Raw genomic sequence first — 11,146 nt, 5'->3', positions numbered from 1 at the left:
TCATAAGAAAATTGGTTTTTTTTTTTTTTACATTGCTTTTTAGATAATTATCACACTTTTGTTTAGCTACAAGTCTTTTGATTCTTTTCATAATTTTTTTTATAGTGAAAAGCAATTTTTTACAAGCATAGTTGTTGAAAAATGGTGGTTGTTTGATTTTCAAAAGGAAAAATATATAATATCAACAATAAATTTTATATATATATATATATATATATAGCTTTCTTATAACAGTTTTACTATTAATTTTACAAATAATTACAATCACCCCAAGTTGGCCCTCAAAAAAAATTTTATAATACACCGAACAAACCCCACGGCCCAATCAGTACACCAACCATCCAATAAACCCCCCCCAACCACCACTGCCTTCTCAGCACACCAATCAGCCATCAGGCCCCCAACAAAGCACACCACCACACAAAACCAAACAAACCCTAGTCCACACAACAACAACCACCCCCTGCACACCCAAAAGCCAACAAAACAACCCCCACACCACCAATTAACACAAGAACCAAGCACTAAAGGGAATCCAAATCAAATTACCACTCAAAAGCAAAAAATTATTTTCTCAAATAAGGTAAACCATATTTATCTAATCTAATCAAACCTTTTAGTAAAATAGGAATATTAGAATTATCAAAACATGTTAAAGAAATCAACTCAGCTCCCATCCAAGCCAAAAAATCAGCACAAACATTACCTTCTCTCCAAATATGGGAAATAGAATAATCAACTTGAGAAAGCATACTTTTAATATCCCTAAGTAGATAAAAAATATATGCATTACCAAGGTTAGAATAATTAAGAACATGAATAACTAATAAGGCATCAACTTCAATTCAAAGCCTTAAAAATCCCCAAGATAAAGCAATTTTCAAAGCATGATATAGAGCCTTTAATTCAGCATACAAGATATAATAAAAAGAAAGAGGGCAAGAAAAGCAAATAAGCAAATTACCTTCCTTATCTTTCAAAATACCACCACAACCACACTTACCATTTGCCACTTAGCCATTACTGTTAATTTTAATGAAAATATCCCTCGGCTTTCTCCAATAGACAAACTTAAAACAAATATCAGTCTCATTGTCAATGATCTTAGAACAAAGTTTCTTAGCCACATCCTTAAAGCCACAAAACTAATTATTCTTAAAAAGATCAACATTAAAGAGATTATTAATCTTATCTTTGGCTCTAGCAATAATTATCTTATGGTTCATAGGAATGTTTTTATACTTGGCATCATTTAGATCTATCCAGATAAACCAAATGAGAGTAACAGCCATAACCACTTTAATGTGTCCTCTAGTAGTTTTATGAAATAAAGCCATCAGAAAATGATTAAAATAGAGATGACCCGAAAAATAGCAAGTATTAAAAAAATCATCATAACAAAGCCAAATTTTAGTAGCAATAGCACCATTAATAAAAAGATGATCAATACTTTCAATATAATAACAACTTAAATATTTCATAGTTGATTCATAGTTCACAAAAGTTCACCTTTTAAAAATCTTTGACATAAGTCTTTGCATGTTTTGAGATTCCACTATGATCCTCCAACTTTATTTATAGCCTTCAATATCATCCCTCATCACAAACAAATTTACAAATAAAATTTAGTTATGTAACACTTTACATTATCATTTAAAAACATATAATGCATTATAAAGACAACATTATATCTCCCTCTCACATGACATGTTATAAATGAGATGTAGTGGTGGGAGATTAATTTATTGTTTGTTGCAATCTCCTTTGAGAAATGATTTTTTTAGTTAGTAAAAGGAAAGCTTTTGAAACAATCTATGTTGGAAAAGGCCACGGATACCAACACTGAATTCTATGCCACTAATTATACTAACATCGGATAATAAAATGAAGAAGAATAAGCTAAATGGGGCTTCCAAGCTTCCATTTCCTTATTACATTTATGGAGAGTGAATAGAGAGAGAGGAGGAGAATGGAGTTTGGGTAAAGATCATTAATGATCGCCAATGATGGGACACTAATGAGGGGAGGGGTTAGTGCCTGCCTTATAGTCATAAAAAAGGGAGTAAATTAAATTGGGGTAATTCTAATATTTTCTCTCAACTTAAGGTTTTTTAATAGAAGGAAGTTTATGGAAAAATCTTTTGTGTTGAAGATCAAAATGAGTTTTTTTAATATATGTATGGACCTACATTAAAAGTGATATAAGCCTCATTGTCTCATATGACATTTTACATATAGTTCTGCACCCATATTCATATGGATTAGGTTGATCAAGTTAACATGATAACTTGAATTGAGTTTAGCAAGTCTTTCATCGTGAACTAGTCATAATCTTATATAACATAATACTAGTCAAGTTTAAAGTCTCCAAAAGGCCATGCTCACCTAAAGCCAAATTTTGGAAACTTGTAAAGTGAATATTTATATTATGCCCTTACTATCTAAATATTAAACTTGCCAAAAAGATTGACGAAGGCACCTCTTCATCCAAGATGCCCTCTTGAAGATCTTGACTATAAGTAAAAATTGGTGGCTTGTCAGGTTGGGGTTCTCAAGTGTAAAATTTGTCAAGGGTATGAACCCTCTATCTAAAATGCATCCAAAATTATCTCCTAGTGGACAATTGGCAATAATAATCAATCTCTACAAGATTGGGTGTACCAATTATCTTATCGGCCAAGATATAACAAGAAGAATTGTCTTCAATTCTAATATCTTCCTTTATAATCAATATCCAAAGTCAACTAAAAATACGTAACTACAATAAACATAAATATATAAAACATCACTCCATTTCTTTCATATCATCAAAAGAATCATGTATATCAATCTAGTATAATTATTTTCATTCATAACATCTCACATACATGAAATAATTGGATTGCCAAAAGAATATATGTATAACAAAAAACATACCTATAATCTAAATTTTAACATTATCAACACTTTTATACTATGTTGGGGCTTACCGTTTCCTAAAATGACAAGTAAATATCATAGAATGAGCAATTACTTGTTCTTTAGGTTGCATGAATATGCTGAAGAATTCATATTCAATATTTAAATTAATTGCAAGAAATCCAATGTTAGTTTAAAAAAAATATTTAAATTAATTGCATAAAAGCCAAATATTACATAAACATGGAGTTATTCAATTTCACTTATGTAATATAGTGTTTGCATAAATTTTCATCATTAACTTTATAATAATAGTAAAACTAATGTCAACAGTAGTCCAGTGTCAATAGTATGAACATATCAAGACAATAACATAATCATCGATTGAACTTGTAAATAACAACAACATGAACTTCATTTGAACATCATGATATCATAAACATAATACACAATGAAACATAACATGTAACCTATAAACAAAACATGATTCACATTCATATAGCATATTTTTTGAATCCTCATTATATCTCTACTAGATCATATAGCCCAATTCCCCTTATAACTTTATTTTCACTTATACCTCCATTTGCTCATAACAAATGAAGGAATTATATATAGCATGATTCTTATTATAACTATGCTTCCATTTATATCTCAACTTATTCATCTCACATCTATTCAAGACAAATTGAGGAATTACATGTGTGCATAGGCCCTTATATCTCCACTTGTATTGCACAAAATATAAATCATCTGCCACTTTTACCACCTCATTTTCTCCTGCTTTCCACTCTCACATATCCTTTAACAAATGAACATTATATGTGAATTTCATCATATGAACATGGAGCATCAACACATTCAACATGTATAAGCAACGTTTAGCATGATACTAAAAATATGTAAATTGCATGTGTACAATAATTTTAGTAGTGTGCATGGGATAAAATTTATATACATATTCAATAGTAACCAATTGGAAGATCATTCATGAAGAACATTCATAGCATCATTTTGAAGCATTTATGGTATTTTAGTAATTTCTAAAAATAACAACATACTTATAGAAATACTTGAAATAATATACAAATCAAACTATCTAGTCAAAATTTATATTTTTCTTATGAACATTACTAGAATGTTCTGTTCTAAAATATACCAAAAGGTACATAGTGAAAAGGTTTTAAATCTTCATAAATTTGCACTTATGTCAACTTAAATTAAATAAAATCATATAAATACCTATATAGATGTCGAAATTGAAATCTAAAGCAGGGTATCAATAACCTACCTTGAGTTCAATATTTTTTTCAATTGGGTCCATGGACCAAATCAACTCAAGTCATCTTAGATCATATCTTGCAAGTTATCAGTCAGGTGATTTTCATGACAAAAGTCATCATTTTTTTCCTGTCGATGTATCATATCATACAATCAATCTCCTCATACCTCCCTTTTTATACTAATTAGAATTACATCACAAATATTATTTAAAGAAAAACCAGTCAACCTATTCTCCTATACAGGATAACATATTTCTAGCCAACCTAAATTAGTCAATTATTTTCAATCAGCCTTTCTTACTTTTACACACATTTCATATCATATAAAATATAATATCGAATATCATATACATTCAATGCATCTATCATTATATTCATCAATATATATGTAGTATGCAAAAAATGCATGTTAAACTAAATGAATAATAAATATATGTATGTCATGTATTACATGTCTAAATAAAATGCATTGACTACGAATTATTTCATACTAAATATTATACTGTCCATTTCATTTAAAATGGCACATAAGTAAAGTCCCCCAGTAAAATTTTAATATTAACCAATCAAAATGCTCATGATGATGATATTTATTATAAAAAAAATATACTGTGAAAAATCACTAGAAAAGGGATATTATATTTTAATCAATTTTAAGAGAGATAAAATCTAATAAATCAAAATCACTGAAAATAGAAATATGATTCAGGTTATCTATCACAATAAGAACACTTTTTCCAATTGAAGCGACAAATTCATAGCAGACTTTCAGTCCCTCTGCTCTCTCCTCCTCTCTCCCCTTTCTCTTATATTTCTCTCTTGGCCAAGGTAATAATGAAGGAGGGATGGTTGGGTGAGGGTTTTAATGAAATGGATTTATATATTTTATTATTTAAAAAACTACTATTTTGACCTAGCACTCTAACGCTCACTTTCCCACCGCCACCATGCTATCAAGAAATCTTCTATATTCACCCAAAATTTTTCTACCCGAGCTCCTGTGCTCATGCACCACAACACTCATTCAAACCCCATTTTTTGTCAAAAAATTAGAGAGCTCAGCGCTGGGGCACCACCAACCCTAGTGCTACAGCACTCATAGGGAAAATTTTAAACGAAAAAAAATTGGGCTATTACCCATGATGCTGATGGAAATGATTTATACTTACACTCAATGATAAATGAGTTGAAACTTGTATGGAAAAAAGTGTTCTCACATATGATATCTCAAGAAAGTAAAAAAAAAAAATAGATGAAAGCAACACTATTGGGGACAATTGATGATTTTCTAATATATGGTATGCTGACAGATTAAAACACATCAGTAAAGCTAGCTTACTCTTATTACATGCTATTTTTGTGAACATTCAAAATGAAATATTGTAATAAAATTTATGATTTAATTGTCATCAAATAATATTATCTTTTAACCATCTATTTAGAATAATTGAAAATGTTTTTTTTTTAATTAAATTGAAAAATCAACCACCCACCAAGATTGATTGAAGCTCAAATATAATAAAGGTGTAGCTCAAATATGGTAAAGAATTAGCATGACACCAAATTGCACACTCACCTATATTAGCATACATTAGGCTACTATAATATGACTTTAATCATAGTTTAATAGAGAAGAGTGGTATTTTTTTGGATCTATTTTATTGGAGAACAAATTTAACACAACATAATTCATATTGAGAAGAATTTCTTTGACAATAACATTATTACGGACATAGAAAAGAAAAAAATAAAAGTTAACTTAAGAAAAAAATATATTTAAAAGAGTAATATAGAAGAAGATATTAAGATGTAGAAATCAAACAATAGAAATACACTAGAACCAAAAGCCACTCATAACTTATTAGATCAAAGAAGTGGGGTAGATAAATAGGCCTAATCCTTAAAGATATTTGATGGATATGCCTCATATTTAAGCAGATGCATCACCATTAGGTCTAAAAAATTATTTGGAATGAAGAGTTATGACTTTCATAAATTCATGAAGTATTTGTTGCACAATTGAATTTAGTATTCTTTCTAAAATAATTTATAATCGTTTAAAAAGTTAAGCCATTTTTTAAGAATTTATGCTTCACACATTTAAATGAAGATTCATTAATACTAAATAAATTAAATTTTCTAATTATTTTACACAAACTAGAAATAATATTTTCATCATGCTTTATTTACTTAATGGACCACCTACTGATACATCCACCATATGAAGCAAGAGTTAGAGGGTTAATTCAATACATTTGGATATATTCATTTGATAAGTAACCAACACTTATAAATTATCTTAATTAATTATTAAGAACCCAAATAATTATTACTATTATTATGGGTATTTACACATAATTAAATGAACTGTGAAAAATAAAGCTCTCCCACAATATTAATTTTGTAAGGCATACTTAACTCAAGAGACCACCTATTTATGCTTCTATTAATTTGAGCCACATGTGCAATGCTCTTGAATAAGAAATGGTCATAATGATATTACTAATGAAGGGGAGAATTGATCTTAATTGTGTATTTTTCAACAAATAGGAAAAGCCTTAGGTAAATGCATATCAAGATGAATGAAAATGAAATATCTTAAACAATATTGTATGCCCTATAAAATGGTTAAGAAGTGAAATTTTTCTTAGAATAAGTTCATATAGCATTTTACATCCTACATAAATTGTTCAATATAAATTAATTTCCAATAATGTGATATAGAACTAATTTACTAAAGGTTATTTATCAGCTCATTATCGACTAATGGCTATGCTATAATTGATAAGAAGATTGAAGTTTAATTTTCATATTACACATAAAGTTTCAAGAATATGGAAATGTATAGGTTAATGAATCAATTTGTTACTTAACATGTCCTAATATTTCTATATAGATTCATGACCTCCAAAATGATTAAAAATCAAGATTTGCATGACCTTGTATCAAGACTAATGAAAGCAATGAAAACATGGTCGATATTTCTACTTAATGGTTTTAGATTCAATATCAGCATTTAGAGTGGAGGTCTAAAAATAGATAATAGTGGTATATGTGTTAAAAGAACTACACATACAAAAAGGGCGACTATTGTGGAATTCTTCAAGAATAATAAATGTATAATATCCTAGATAGCATGAAAAAAAGTTTATATTCTTTCCAAATGGGTTGGGTATGACCCTACCATAATCAAGGCATAAGTGCATAAATTTTATGGTATCATATAAAAAATGGTATAAAAATAGTTTTCATTGATTTAGCACAACATGCTAATCAATTGTATTATGCAAAATATCCTTGGAGAATAAGAGATAAAATATATTAGTTGTTAATAATCAAGACTAAATCGAGAGGTAGAGTTGAGAAAGATAGATATCACTCATAAGAAAAAAAAGGACGTTGAATTTCAACTAACCTATTAGTGGTGTTAAATAAATAACCAATTTATATAATGTTGATGATGATTATGAAGAAGTTGATAGAATATCAAGAAAAATACAAACGATGATAAATAAAATGAAGAAGTTTTAGAATCAACTAACAATGATCAAATAATGAAAATACTTAATACGTATATGATCTCCTTTAATCATTTTTTTATTTATGTATTTTAATTTGTACTTTTTTAGTAAAATTTATGATATACTTGGCATTTGATGGTGGTGACAAGCCTCCTCATAGTTTTTTTTTTCTATTTAAGACGAAGAAGAAAAGAAGACAACTCTAGGTCCTTTTAGGAGCATGACATACCCCACCATTTCCATTGCCACCACCACTACCTATTAGTATATTGCAAGCACCTAGTCCAATGTATCTCTCTTTGTATCACTTTTAAATAATTCATTTCTATCTATTTTCCTTATATCCACTACTACTATCTTCCCATAATAACCCATTAACATATTCTAGGCCAGTTCATGTTTACACATGGCCTGAATACCATATTACTCCATAAACACCACCACCAACTTATAATGCTAAACCGTCCACCCTTGCTAAGTCCCACCATCTAACATCATGTATTGAATCCACTTCACATGACAATAATGTATATATTGAACCCGCAGGGGATACATATGCATTTTATATTATTCTAATTTTAATTTTATAGCATATATGTTTTGTCCTATGAATATATATTTTTTATTTTAATTTAACTTTTTAAAACATGCGATGAACAAAATTAGACATATAATAAGCATCAAAGATGGTGTTCCTCATATTTCATGGAGCAAAATTCCACAAGAGGTTCATGATATATAGTTTCAGGAATTTGGGATGATAAAATTATGTACATGTAAACTAAATTTCTTAATATTGCATCATTATAATACTTTTTTTTTTGCATATAGATTTCTACTAGTTACCATAGAATCATGACATGATTCAAAGAAACTTTGAGTTTTCTTTGAGTAAAGGGGATCAACACATTTGAGGGATGTATTCACATATATTTGATAATTTGAAAGTTAGAAGAGAGGCCTTTATAGACCTGGAAGAGAGTTGGGATGACTCATAGGTAGCTTAAAATATCTTTGCTAATATTCAAATCATATAACATAGTAATCAAATTTGGGAATTTGATTGTTATGACATTGTGAGCTCCGTTCATATTGGTGACATATAGTACCATATACTGAGCATATGAGAAGAATGACACCATGAAGGGTTGGTGTCTATCCTCTTGCTTTTCCCTTTCCACCGCAGCAACCCTAGTTATCTTCTGTTTGCTGCTAAAACCAATAGGTCTACTTCTTGATGTAGTGTGAATTGCTTCTGCCACGAAACCTTCCAACCTACTTCTCTGCTGTTCACGGTCTTCAGCCTGAGACTTCCACCTCTCATGAACAACAAATCTACCTCCCCTCTCTAAGGTGTATACAAACTACTGTAAGAAGTCATCCGCCACTTTTGTTCTGCAGTTTAGATGGATTCCTACAATGTTGAAATTAATTCCAACATTTAGACAACCTGCTTCATTTTAGATTATGTTCCAACCTGTTTCCTTCCAAGGTTGAAATCAATTTCCCAGCCTTCAACCAAACCTTTCTCCAACTATACTCCAGTTGTCCAACCACATGAAATCTCCATTTTTCTTTCCATCCTATTATTTTAACCACGAGATTCTTTATTCACTTCAATAAGACTAATTTTCACAATCTGTTATCCAAAAACTATTTCTCTAGTATTAAAACTTGCTGTCCAGTCATCTATCATCAAAGAAGCTGTAATATACCTTAAAATCTAAACCAATTGCAAAATCCAAGAAGGCCTCGAATTCCTAGTCCAACAAGCAACAACCTCATCCAGCCTCCATCTACTAGATTCCACCTCCACAACACTCAAGATCTCTCTTCGACAGCAACCAAGAAAGCTGCCGTCAGCATATTCTAGCCATCAAGAATCACATAATTCTGATTCTTGGTCCATAAATCAACAGCTAAATAGAGCAAGATGTGGCCCCTTTACTCGACAACGACCACTTCAAGAAGTAGTGATTGAATATCTTCGATGGGAAATCACCCAACTCCAACAACGATTGTCAAGGCTCGAATAAAGTAAGAACTCAGTCCACCTATATCAAAACTTTTCTAGCATTTGACCACAGGGTAAGTATGCTTCCATGGAAGTTTATAGATCCTTGGTTCAACTGATGATGACGAAGAGGGTATCTCAAATGATCAGATCCCTTCTTCCTACAAAGATGTGTTTGGAGGATCAAACCATATGACATTCTTCGCACCGTCAATCGAGTCCAGCTTCGATGGGTTTAAAGGTCTGTTTCATAAACCATCATCTTTGCCTATCTATGATAAGCCCGTGTATGATGTGTATGATGACAACATATTCATTTGAATTCATGATATTGATCAGCCCACAAATGATGATGACAAGAGCAAGGTAGATGCTCGACCGGAGTTATTCATGCATATCACTCCTGATAAGACAACGAATGCGCTCTCCATCATCAAGAATCGAATTGGTATGACCAAACCAAATACTAGTAATCACCTTTGTACCTTCGCGTAGTCTGACACAAAGTTAATGAAGGCTCTTACTATGGATGATGATATTTGCATGGTTGATCCATTTGTTGTCGAGTTCAATTCTATTCTTGAATGGTGTCGTTTGAAGGTGCTAATAAAGACGCATTCTGAGTTTATCGGCTATTCCATTTTTCATCAACTCCATCTTATGTTGAAGTCTCTCCTAGAATGGGAGAATAACACCCGGTGGAGCTACCCATACTGGTTTAGCCAACTAAACCCGCCTCTTTATTTTTGCTAACATGTCATTTCACTACGAGTCTGAAGTTTCTCCTACTCTAGTAGAATGACGTCGGAGCTATTGCTAGGTTCTTTTGACATAAACTTCTATCTATGTATTGGCCACATAATTAAATAGTTTGACTTTTATATTTTCAATAGGCCTATTGCCTTTTAAGTAGCTTACAAATTACTATAAATAAGGGTTGTTATCTTGTAATGTAGGAGAATTAATAAGATTTGATTTGAGCTTTACTTTATTTTTGTATCCTGAAGTATATTGAGGTGATGGTTTCTTTCCAAAAAAGAGTTCTTGGAGTTGTGCTCGGCTACGATCACTGTTGGATGTCGATGAGGAGTTGATGAGCCCGCCCTTCTGGTCCAGTGTCAGCTTATCTATAAATATTGTCAAAAGATATGTGTGAATGCTGTTGATGATGTATATAAATGCTGAGATATATTGGAAGGTGTTGACATGTACATATTTTTATTTTGTACAAGTTTTCAATAGTCAAACTGTTGAAAATAACAATACTAAGTTCTAAAAAAAAGACTACTAAGTAAGCCTCAGTGGTCAGAAACCACCAAATGGTAACCAAAGAAATTATAAATTGATTATTGATGGTTAAGTCATTGGAAACTCTGATGGTCTTAGACCCTTAGATTTTTTTCAATAAGAGATTTTCAATGACTTCAAGA

The sequence above is a fragment of the Dendrobium catenatum genome, unplaced genomic scaffold (assembly GCF_001605985.2).
Source record: "Dendrobium catenatum unplaced genomic scaffold, ASM160598v2 fragScaff_scaffold_1483, whole genome shotgun sequence".
Lineage (NCBI taxonomy): Eukaryota > Viridiplantae > Streptophyta > Magnoliopsida > Asparagales > Orchidaceae > Dendrobium > Dendrobium catenatum.
The sequence above is the reverse complement of the archived record's forward strand: the minus strand, read 5'-3'. Positions refer to the sequence as shown.